Genomic DNA, 12,548 nt, shown 5'->3' on the forward strand with positions numbered 1-12,548 from the left:
CCATGTAAGATGTGACTTGCTCCTCCTTGCCTGCTACCATAATTGTGAGTCTTCCCTAGCCATGTGGAACTGTAAGTCCAATAAACCTCTTTCTTTTGTAAATTGCCCAGTCTCAGGTCTGTCTGTATCAGCAGCATGAAAATGGACTAATATAATATCCACTAGGTAGTTTTTCAATCCTCACTCTCCTCCCACCCTCCACCTTAAATTAGGAGCCAGTGCATACTGTTCCCTTCTTTGTGTTCATGTGTGCTCAATAGTCAGTTCCCACTTATAAGTGACAACATGTGGCATTTGGTTTTCTGTTCCTGCATTAGTTCACTTAAGATTATAGCCTCCAGCTCCATCCATGTTGCTGCAAAGGACATGATCCCATTATTTTTTATGGCTGTGTCATATTCCATGGTGTATATGTGCCACATTTTCTTTATCCAGTCTACCGTTGATGGACATTTAGGTTGATTCCATGTCTTTGCTGTTGTGAATAGTCACGGAGTTTTCTAAAATAACACTAGGCTTACTCACTCACTACACTGACTATGGTTGGAGTCTTAACTGTAATAGTCTCCAGCCTTGCAATTCACCTTCCATTTGTGACCTCGACTCTAAACTGCAATGTGGATTTCCCCCATCTTCATTGCCTTGTGCAAATATCCCAGCAGATACGACATTGTCTTAGGGGCACTCTACCACATTCCAATTCTCAAGAAGGAGAGCGTTCTGGAATGTTCACCCCAAATTAAGTAACACTACATAGAACTTAAATCAAATAGGATATTCAGTAAGATCTTTTTTGTTTTTCTGAAAACTGTTCATGTGTGTCATTATGTTCAGGAGCTGAAATAATCAGCACCTGTAATGACTTAAATGGAGATGTAAAAGGTAAGAGCTCAGCCTTGCAAATAACGTGAAGATGTGGGGGAAGAAACTATTGAGTGAAATGCAATAAGCAGCTGTCTATTACATATGAATAAGATGCCTTAAAACTTAAATCCTACTATTTTATCATAAAAGTCCTTATAGAGAAGTTCAAGGCTGCAGTGAGCTATGATTATGCCACTACATTCCAGTCTAAACAACAGAGTGAGACTCTGTCTCAAAAAACATCCCTGTAGAGTTGCTGTTGTTACTACCTTATCTCCATCTCATAGAGCAAGTATTAGGCTTTATCATCCCTATAGCACAGGTGAAAAATCTACTGAATCTGAGAGAAGGGAAAAGACAAAAAAAAAAAACCTCTGCTCCTAGGGAAGTGGCAAGAGCACATGCTGAGCCTAGACCGTTACAGACCTTCTAGCCCGGTGTGGTGGCTCACACCTGTAATTCCAGCACTTTGGAGGCCAAGGTAGGTGAACTGCTTTGAGCCCAAAAGTTTGAGACCAGCCTAGGCAGCATGATGAAACCCTGTCTCTAAAAAAGTAAAAAAGTGGCCGGGCACAGTGGCTCATGCCTGTAATCCCAGCACTTTGGGAGGCCAAGGTGGGCAGATCATGAGGTCAGGAGATAAAGACCATGCTGGCCAATATGGTGAAATCCAGTCTCTACTAAAAATACAAAAAAATTAGTTGGGCATGGTGGCACATGCCTGTATTCCCAGCTACTCGGGAGGCTGAAGCAGGAGAATTGCTTGAACCCAAGAGGTGGAGATTGCAGTGAACCAAGATCATGCCACTGCACTACAGCCTGAGCAACAGTGTGAGACTGTCTCAGAAAAAAAAAAGTAATAAAGTACAAAAAAAAATTAGCCAGGCATGCTGTAGCCAGGCAGCACATATCTGTAGTCCCAGCTACTTAGGAGGCTGAGGTGGGAGGATTGCTTGAGCCCAGGAGTTCGAGGCTGCAGTGAGTCATGATCACACCACTACACTCCAGCCTGGGCAACAGAGCAAGACCCTGTCTCAAAAAGAAAAACAAAAAGCAAAAGCAGTTTATACTATTACATTTGGTATTAAGTTAAATATATATATATATCCTCTAGCTGGTGGGGAGGGGAGCAGGACCCCTAGAAGAGCCCATCCTTCTAGACCCACAGAAGAGTGCCAGTCTGATATAGAGGCTTCATCAGAACTACAGAAAACATGAGCCTACCCCGGCTCTCACCCCACCAGGGGCCTATTGCTGGAGAGAGGCAACAGGGAAGACCTAAAGCTGGTGATAGAGGCTGGGCATGGTGGCTCAGGCCTGTAATCCCAGCACTTTGAGAGGCCAAAGCGGGCACATCATCTGAGGTCAGGAGTTCAAGACCAGTCTGGTCAACATGGTGAAACCCCGTCTCTACTAAAAATACAGAAATTAACCAAGCACAGTGGCACACACCAGTAATCCCAGCTACTGGAGGGGGAGGGGGCGGTGCTGAGGCAGGAGAATCACTTGAACCTGGGAGGTAGAGGTTGCAGTGAGCCAAGATCTTACCATTGCACTCCAGCCTGGGCAACAGAGCAAGACACTGTCAAAAAAAAACAAACAAAAAAATACCCTCTGGCAAACCAGCCCCATCTTAAAGATGAAGAAAAACTAGAGGAATTTGAAGCTTATATATGGTACATTGAGGGTGTTTGAGTTGTTTCCCCCCTAAGAAAGATATGGTGGTAAATTTCACATTTTTTACCATAATTTTTTAAGTATTTATTTGGCACAAGAAGTAATATGAGACAGATGGCCAGGAGATCACCTACTGAGCCTAGCCTGAGGACAGGGGTGAGCAGGGGATAGGTTTTAACTTCAAAAGGTAATAGAGCTAATAACCAGTCAACACTTCCTCCCAGTCCTTTCTCTTTTGGGCACAGGTAAGTATAAAATCTTACCAACTATCATAGTTAACAAACAAACCATAGCAAAAGATGTCTCTATGCTTTTCTCTTGAGAGCAAAGAGTTTGGGTAATCTTTCTTAGACAGTTTCCAGGACTTAAGCCAGGAAGGGAACACGAATTTCTTACCTCTCTGTAAGGCGTCCCTTCTTCAATAGGCAGAACTAAAAGAGTGATATGTTGGAGTCCTGACTCCCAGGACCTCAGCCTATGACCTTATTTGGAGATAGAATCTTTACAGAGGTAGGCAAGTTAAAATGAGGTCATTACAGTGGGCCCTAGTTTAATATGACTGGTGTCCTTATTTTAAAAAAAAGAGAGAGATAAATTTGGACACAGAAACAGACAAACAGAAGGTGATGTGAAAAGCCACAGGAAGAAGATGGCCATCTACAAGCCAAGCAGAGAAGCTAGAACAAATCCTTCCTTTACAACTCTCAAAAGAAATGAGCCCTTAGCCAGGCGTGGTGGCTCACTCTTGTAATCCCAGCACTTTGGGAGGCTGAGGCAGGTGGATCACGAGGTCAGGAGTTCGAGACCAGCCTAGCCAACACAGTGAAACCTCTTCTCTAATAAAAATACAAAAATTAGCCAAGTGGGTGCCTGTAATCCCAGCTACCCGGGAGGTTGAGGCAGGAGAATCGCTTGAACCCAGGAGCAGGAGGTTGCAATGAGCCGAGATTGTGCCATTGCACTCCAGCCTGGGTAACAGCATGAGACTACATCTCAAAAAAAAAAAAAACAAGCAGGCAAAATATCTGAGCAGACACTTCACCAAAGAAGACATACAGACTGAATGAAAATCACATGTAAAGATTCCCAGCATTAGTGATCATTCAGTAAATACAAATCAAAACTATGTGATACTGCTATACACCTATTGGAATAACTAAAAAAGAAAGAAAAACTAACAATACCAAGAGTTGGTGAGAATGCACAGCAACCAGAATTCTCCTGCATTGCTGGTGGGAATGCAAAATGATGCTGACACTTGGAAAAATAGTAGGGCCATCTCTTATAAAGTCAAACATGCACTTTCAGATATAACAATCCCACATATACATTTTACCCACGTGAAATGAAAACGTATGTTCACACAAAAACCTGTATGCAAATATTTATAGCAGTTCTCATCGTCTTTGCCAAAAACTGGAACCACCTCAAATCTTCTTCAACTGGGAAATGGATAAACAAACTGTGGTACAGCCATACAATGACATACTGCCCAGCAATTTTAAAAAGAACTGATACAAACAATAACATCAATGAAGCCAGGCATGGTGGCTCACACCTGTAATCCCAGCACTTTGGGAGGCCAAGGCAAGTGGTTCACTTGAGGTCAGAAGTTCGAGATCACCCTTGCCAACATGGTGAAACCCCATATCTACTAAAATTACAAAAATTAGCCAGATGTGGTGGTGTGTGCCTGTAGTCCCAGATACTCAGGAGGCTGAGGCAGGAGAATTGCTTGAAACCCTGGAGGCAGAGATTGCAGTGAGCTGAGATCACACCACTGCGCTCCAGCCCGGCAACAGAGTGAGACTAAAACTAAAAATAACATAAATGAATCTCAAATGCATTATGCCAGCAATCCCCACTCTTTTTGGCACAAAGGGCTGGTTTCATGGAAGACAATTTTTCCACAGACAAGAGGTTGGGGGTGAGGGAGTGGGATGGTTTCGGGATGATTCAAGCACATTACATTTATTGTGCACTTTATTTCTATTATTATTACACTGTAATATACAACGAAATAATTATGCAAGTCACCATAATGTAGAATCAGTGGGAGGGAGCCCTGAGCTTGTTTTCTTGCAACTAGACAGTCTCATCTGGGGGTGATGGAAGACAGTGACAGATCATCAGCTGGAGTTCAGGCTGGCTGGTTCATCCCCTTCCCCTGTGTGCATGAGACAGGCAGGGCAGACGAGGCACAAGCACCACCTTTTCTTCTGCATTCCTGCAAAGTGGATTCTGCAGGTCCAGCTGATCCAATTGAGCAGCTCTGCTAGGGAAGGGCTTCAGAGGAGCTGCTGGTAGGTTTGGGGTTTCGATGACAGGTCATGGATCTACAAAGAGGGGGTGGTCATTGAGTGGGTGGTTGAGTGTCTTCCCACAGACCCACAACCGATAGCATGTCAGAGGGTCATGGCAGGCTGGCAGGGACCCACTGATTCAGGTGAAAGCCCCATGTGTGTTCGATGATTCAGCCTTGCCAGTCCTCAGCCATGATCACAAAGAAGCATGTGAGGTCCCCATGCCTCTTGTGGTCCCCAGAAGGTAGGTTCCAGCTGCTTATGGTGAGCACTTTCAGGCACTGCAAGGGAGGCAGGAATGGTCAAGCGTGAATGCACCGTGCCTCCTGGAATGTGGCCCTCCACCCCACTGAAGAGCCTCTTCCTTGCTCCTCCAGGGAGTCCCACCTTCCAGTCATAGATCTGGGACTGCAGGGACACCATGGCTGCTCCCGGCTCCCTGGAAGGATGTGCTCAGGTGTGTGCCTCTGAGGGGGTTCATCTTCAAGCCCTTCTGAGGGCCCCATGGCTGCTGGTCTTCACAAGGAAAGGATGTCCAGGGCCAGTTGTCTCTCTTCCCAAATGTGGTCCTGGTCTGGGTGCCTCCCCAGACCCCTCCAGTGGGAAGGCCTATTTCTCACCCCCCGTTCACCAGTTCCTGGCCCACATGCTCTCTGCACTTCTGCACAATTCCCAGCCCCAGTGCCTCATGCACCTCCCAGGTCAGCCCCAGCGAAAATACTCAGGAAGGACAAGGGGCTGCCCTCAGCCCTGTTGGAGGCATCAGATGGGTCCGTGCTCCTGTGCAGGTTTCCGCCCTGGTTCACATGTATGTGGCCTCACACACTGTATAGGGCTCTGTTGGGAGGGAGGTTCCCAGGGCCCTGAGTTCTGGAACAACCCACCTAGCACAGAGCAGACTATTATGCAGTGGTTTCATTTTGCAGGTGTGTTATCATGCGTGACTAAATTTTCAGCTTTACACTTTCGTTTTCAAATTCCACTATGAACACTAGAATTCTGGTACACACACACACACCTGTCTGCTGGCTAGCAGGGAATCTTTTGGCAAAGAACCTTCTCCCAAATGTCTCTAGAGGACACCCAGACATTGGGGGACCGGCAAGACCAGCTCCTGTGTGTGGGCCCCTGTCTCAGGTGGGCAGGGCCGTCAGAGCTTCAGGGCCTTCACAAGCTCGCCCTGCTCTCCTGGGGCAGCCCTCATGCAGGGGTGGCCTGAGGACTTCCTGGGGTCCCCAACTTGAAAACTGCCCCTCCGTGTGTTTCATGGGATTCTGAATGGCAGATATTTAGGGGGAGGAGAGAGGTTCTATGATCACTGAATAGACATTTTCCATAGAAGATACACAATTTGCCAATTGGCTCAATTTCATTCGTTGGTAAGAAAATACAAGTCAAACCACAATTAATACTAATTGACATCCACTTAAATGGCTATAGCAAAGATACAATGACAAATGTTAGAAAAGAAGTGAGGAATATGGGACTCACATATGCTGCAAATGGGAATGTAAAATATCATAGCCACCTTGAAAACAAAACAACAATGGGGCTATCCCTCCACATGCTGCACATAAAATCACTAGAGGACACAGACACTCTCACCCGAAGTGAGCATGCAAAAGAAATAACATTCCTATAACCATAAAGACTCTTACATGAATGCTCATAGCATGTGGTCTTGTCCATGCAATAGAACACTACTTGCCATCCAAGAGGAATGATGTAATGATACACGCTACCACAGAAATGAACCCCAAATCATTAGGCTGATAGAAAGAACCAGACCCAAAAGGCCACATAATTCGTGATCCTGGGTATTAGACATTTTGATAATAGGCTCATGTATAGAGACATAAAATTGATTGTTGTCAAAATCTGGCATGGCAAAGGAGAGTGAATGCAAAGTATACCCCAGTAAAGCATTTTAAAAAATAAACGTATCGACATACACTAAGGTACTTTTGACTTTCAGAAACCCAAGTCACAGATTGTAAAAATGAAATATATTTCTTGTCCAGTTCAAAGCAGGATAAAGAAAAGGGAGGCAGCAAGCTAACAGGCGCATGTTTGGTTACTGACGTAGGGATATTAATGGGCAGGAACGACGTGATTCATTTAACCAGGTCAGAAAAGCAAAGGAAATGATTTTAATTTATTGAAGACTGCTGTGACTCACAGAGTGTTATGAATGTGAAGCTGTACTTGTAGGGTTGGGCATATCCCTTATCAAACACAGCTCAAAAGAGCCATCTCACAGGAAGGTCAGCAAGACCCTCCTGGTCCCAGTTGCCTGGAGCTTTACAGCTGTCTATCCCACTCCTAAAACTACCTTCAGTCACTCATTCTAAACCCAAAGTAACAATGAAATCCAATACAAAACCCCATATTTCATGACTACTACATTCAATAATTTGCCGTCTTTTCTTTTCTTTTCCATCCCTCCGCATTACTTCTGTTTGTATCCCTACCTGGCGTGGCTGGTTCCGGAACAAGACTCTGTGTCAAAAATAAAAAGAATCTCAGGAGCTCAGGCTGTGGGTCTGCGGTTGGTGCCAGACACCCTCCCTGGCCGGCGCAGGAGCTGTGGGGCGGACTTGGTGCTCACAGGGTGCAGATGGCCCCTGACAGTCCCTGGAACCTGGATGTCACCCTGCACCAGGCCACAGTCCCCTCTGTGCCAGCCCAGGGTGTCAGATCTGCAATGAATACTGCGTCTGGCAGAGAAGGAGCAGGGGAAGCGCCGGACCCACCTTCAGACCTGCACATCACCAAGAAAACCCAATTCCAATTCCACAATAAAAGGATGCAGAGCTGCATAGCTCCATCTGTTCCTGCTGCCAGCTTTCAAGGGGTGGCCCGTTTGTCCCCCAGGGCTCAAGGAGCTTCCCCACCCAGGAGCCCCAGGACTCCTCGAAGGGAGTTTGCCAAGTGCTAACCAGGTGGTGGGGAGGAAGAAGCCTTTCCTTGCTCTAGGACCCAGGGAGCTCTGACCCTGGAAAGCACCCCACCCGGCGTACCGGCGACCTCAGGAGCCCCAGGGATCCATCTGTCAGATGCTCTACAGAAGGGCCCTGCAAGACAGGACCTGCTGAGGCCCCTTCCTTCCACCCCTGACCCCTGGGGGACCCATTATTCCCGAAAGCTCCTCTAGGTAATTCCCACCCAACCTGCATTGACCTCCAGCTTTGGAGCGCCCTTGCACTTTCCCTGCCCTTGGGAACTCCACAATTATTCCCCTCCAAAGACCCCTCCCAAAACTGCCTCCTGGCATCAGCAATGCTGTCACACCTTGGTGACTACCTAGGCCGCCCCCTTCCCTGTACCAAGCACCTCTGAGTCTCCATCATGACTTCCCAGGTCTAGGGCTGTACTGAGACTGCACAGCGACCCCTACACACAGGGCTTCCCTCCAGCACTCCCTCAGACATCCCGCCCACCCTACAGGGGAGATAAGGCTCCACCGCCCCTAAAACGCTGCTTTCCAGAGACCCCGCACGAGGCACCTCTGTCACACAGGGCTGACCCTATGAATCCCTCTCCAGATATCCTCGGGCCTTCCCCCAATGGAGAGACCACAGGCAGAGGACTCCTCTGGAGAGGATCCTCAGAAACCATCCTCAAAGCCACCATCACAACCAGAAAGACCTGAGGGAGAAACATGGCCACGAAACCCATCTCCACATACACACTCCTCCCAGCGGCAGCTCTAGGGACCCCACTCATGGTCACCTCACCCCATGGTGACCCCAAGACGCTCCCCCCAGGCTAAAGAGAAAAGAAAGGAAGAGTCCAACAGAATTCCTGCAGGAGAATCCATTTTCCTTTATTCATTATGCATTGGAGCTAAAGTGCAGGGCACAAAGGGTTTTACAGAAAATTTTAAGTTCTTGGTATAGTTTTCCATGGAAACTTTAAAAATTAACAATGACTACACAGTTCCCGAGAGAGATCCAAGATGGCCGCTTAGGAGGAACTCGGGAATGCAGCTCCGAGAGAAAGCACAGAGGGTGAGTGGACGCCGTATTTCCAGACTGATTTTTACTGCCCACAGACCAGGAGATTCACACGCAGAGAAGCCACACGGGTCGCCAGCACCGCTGGCGCCGCTGGCTTGAACGGCGCAGCCGCTGGGCCGGCACCCTGAGGCAACGGCTCACTGTACAGAGTGAGAGAGTCTGAGTCCCCTATAAGCCAGCAAGGGGAGCTGAAACGGGGAGCCAGGCCAGCGCCACGAATCTCAGAGCCGCGGCTTTAGCCAACGCAGCGGCTCCGGAGGCAGATCAGATGAGACGGTGTCCCCTCTTACCCAGCAAGAAGACCTGAAACACAACTGAAACCGGGACGGTCCAGCTCTGTGGAGGAGGGGTGTTCTCCATAGGCACCCAGCTCTTCCCAGGGCAATCTACCAAGGCAACTCGCCACTACAGAGACTCCGTCACTACAGGGGCGGGCCAACATAGCGGAAGCAGTTCTAACTACACCCAGAAGTTCACACGGAAGCTGGGTGGAGCCCACAGCAGCTTAGCGAAGCCTCTGCAGCCTGAGTGTGACTAGGCTGCCACCTTTTGGGCAGGGAAAACAGCAACCGCACAGGGGAACATCATAAAACCGTAACTCCCTGGGACAGAACACCTGGGGGGAAGAGCAGGGGGTTTATGAGTTCTGCCACAGCAGACTTAAAATTACCAAAATCAGAAAGACAACAACTACAAAGTCAACAGGTGGATAAATCCACAAAGATGGGAAGAAACCAGCGCAAAAAGGATGAAAACACCCAAAACCAGAACACTTCTCCTCCTACAAGGGATCACAACTCCTCACCAGCAAGGGAACAAGACTGGATGGAGAATGAGTGTGATGAAATGACAGAATCAGCTTTCAGAAAGTGGATAATAAGAAACTTCCGTGAGCTAAAAGAACATGTTCTAACCCAATGCAAAGAAACTAAGAACCTTGAAAAAAGACTTGACGAAATGCTAACGAGAATGGACAACTTAGAGAGGAATATGAGCGAATTGATGGAGCTGAAAAACACAACACGAGAACTTCGTGAAGCATGCACAAGTTTCAACAGCCGAATTGACCAAGCAGAAGAAAGGATATCAGAGGTCGAAGATCAACTCAATGAAATAAAACAAGAAGGCAAGATTAGAGAAAACAGGGTAAAAAGGAATGAACAGAGTCAACAAGAAATATGGGACTATGTGAAAAGACCTAATCTACGTTTGATAGGTGTACCTGAATGTGACGAAGAGAATGCATCCAAGCTGGAAAATACTCTTCAGGATATTATCCAGGAAAACTTCCCCAACTTAACAAGGCAGGCCAAGATTCAAGTCCAGGAAATACAGAGAACACCACAAAGATACTCCTCTAGGAGAGCAACCCCAAGACACATAATCATCAGATTCACCAGGGTTGAAATGAAGGAGAAAATACTAAGGGCAGCCAGAGAGAAAGGTCGGGTTACCCACAAAGGGAAGCCCATCAGACTCACTGCAGATCTCTCAGCAGAAACTCTACAGGCCAGAAGAGAGTGGGGGCCGATATTCAACATCCTTAAGGAAAAGAACTTTCAACCCAGAATTTCGTATCCAGCCAAACTAAGCTTCATAAGTGAAGGAAAAATAAAATCCTTTGTGAACAAGCAAGAACTCAGAGAGTTCATCACCACCAGACCAGCTCTACAAGAGCTCCTGAAGGAGGCACTACACATAGAAAAGAACAACCAGTACCAGCCACTCCAAAAATGCACGAAAAGGTAAAGAGCATCAACACAATGAAGAATCTGCATCAACCAAAGGGCAAAACAGCCACCTAGCACCAAAATGACAGGATCGAATTCACACATAACAATATTAACCCTAAATGTAAACGGACTAAATGCCCCAATCAAAAGACACAGATTGGCAAATTGGATAAAAAGCCAAAACCCATCAGTGTGCTGTATCCAGGAAACCCATCTCGCATGCAAGGATACACAAAGGCTCAAAATAAAGGGATGGAGGAAGATTTACCAAGCAAATGGAGAGCAAAAAAAAGCAGGAGTTGCAATTCTCATCTCTGATAAAATAGACTTTAAAGCAACAAAGATCAAAAGAGACAAAGAAGGACATTACATAATGGTAAAAGGATCAATGCAGCAAGAAGAGCTAACGATCCTAAATATATATGCACCTAATACAGGAGCACCCAGATACATAAGGCAAGTTCTTAAAGACTTACAAAGAGACTTAGACTCCCACACAATAATAGTGGGAGACTTCAACACCCCATTGTCAATATTAGACAGATCAACGAGACAGAAAATTAACAAGGATATCCAGGACTTGAACTCAGACCTGGAACAAGCAAACCTAATAGACATTTACAGAACTCTCCACCCCAAATCCACAGAATATACATTCTTCTCAGCACCACATCACACCTACTCTAAAATTGACCACATAATTGGAAGTAAATCACTCCTCAGCAAATGCAAAAGAACGGAAACCATAACAAACAGTCTCTCAGACCACAGTGCAATCAAGTTAGAACTCAGAATTCAGAAGCCAACCCAGAACCGCACAGCCTCATGGAAAATGAACAACTTTCTCCTGAATGTTGACTGGATAAACAATGAAATGAAGGCAGAAATAAAGACGTTCTTCGAAACCGACGAGAATGAAGACACCACATACCAGAATCTCTGGGACACATTTAAAGCAGTCTCTAGAGGAAAATATATAGCAATAAGTGCCCACATGAGAAGAAAGGAGAGATCTAAAATTGACACCCTATCGTCAAAATTGAAAGAGCTAGAGGAGCAAGATCAAAAAAACTCAAAACCTAGCAGAAGACAAGAAATAACTAAGATCAAAGCAGAATTGAAGGAGATAGAGACACGAAAAACCCTTCAAAAAATCAATAAATCCAGGAGCTGGTTTTTTGAAAAGATCAACAAAATAGACAGACCACTAGCCAGACTAATAAAAAAGAAAAGAGAGAATAATCAAATAGATGCAATAAAAAATGACAAAGGGGATATCACCACAGATGCCACAGAAATTCAAACCATCATCAGAGATTATTACAAACAACTCTATGCACATAAATTAGAAAACCTGGAGGAAATGGATAAATTCCTGGACAGCTGCCTGATCCCAAGCCTAAACCAGGAAGAAGTTGAAACCCTGAATAGACCAATAACAAGGTCTGAAGTCGAGGCAGCAATTAAGAGCCTACCACCCAAAAAAAGCCCAGGTCCAGATGGGTTCACAGCAGAATTCTACCAGACATACAAAGAGGAACTGGTATCATTCCTTCTGAAACTATTCCAAATAATCCAAAAAGAGGGAATCCTTCCCAAATCATTTTATGAGACCAACATCATCCTAATACCAAAACCTGGCAGAGACTCAACAAGAAAAGAAAACTACAGGCCAATATCCATGATGAACATAGATGCAAAAATCTTCAATAAAATACTGGCAAGCCGATTACAACAGCACATCAAAAAGCTTATCCACCATGATCAAGTAGGATTCATCCCGGGGATGCAAGGCTGGTTCAATATACGCAAGTCTATAAATGTAATTCACCACATAAACACAACCAAAGACAAAAACCACATGATTATCTCAATCGATGCAGAGAAGGCCTTTGACAAAATTCAACATCCCTTTATGCTAAAAACCCTCAATAAACTAGGTATCGACGGAA

Source organism: Aotus nancymaae, unplaced genomic scaffold (genome assembly GCF_030222135.1).
Source record: "Aotus nancymaae isolate 86718 unplaced genomic scaffold, 86718_ANA_hifiasm-v0.15.2.pri h1tg000030l, whole genome shotgun sequence".
Lineage (NCBI taxonomy): Eukaryota > Metazoa > Chordata > Mammalia > Primates > Aotidae > Aotus > Aotus nancymaae.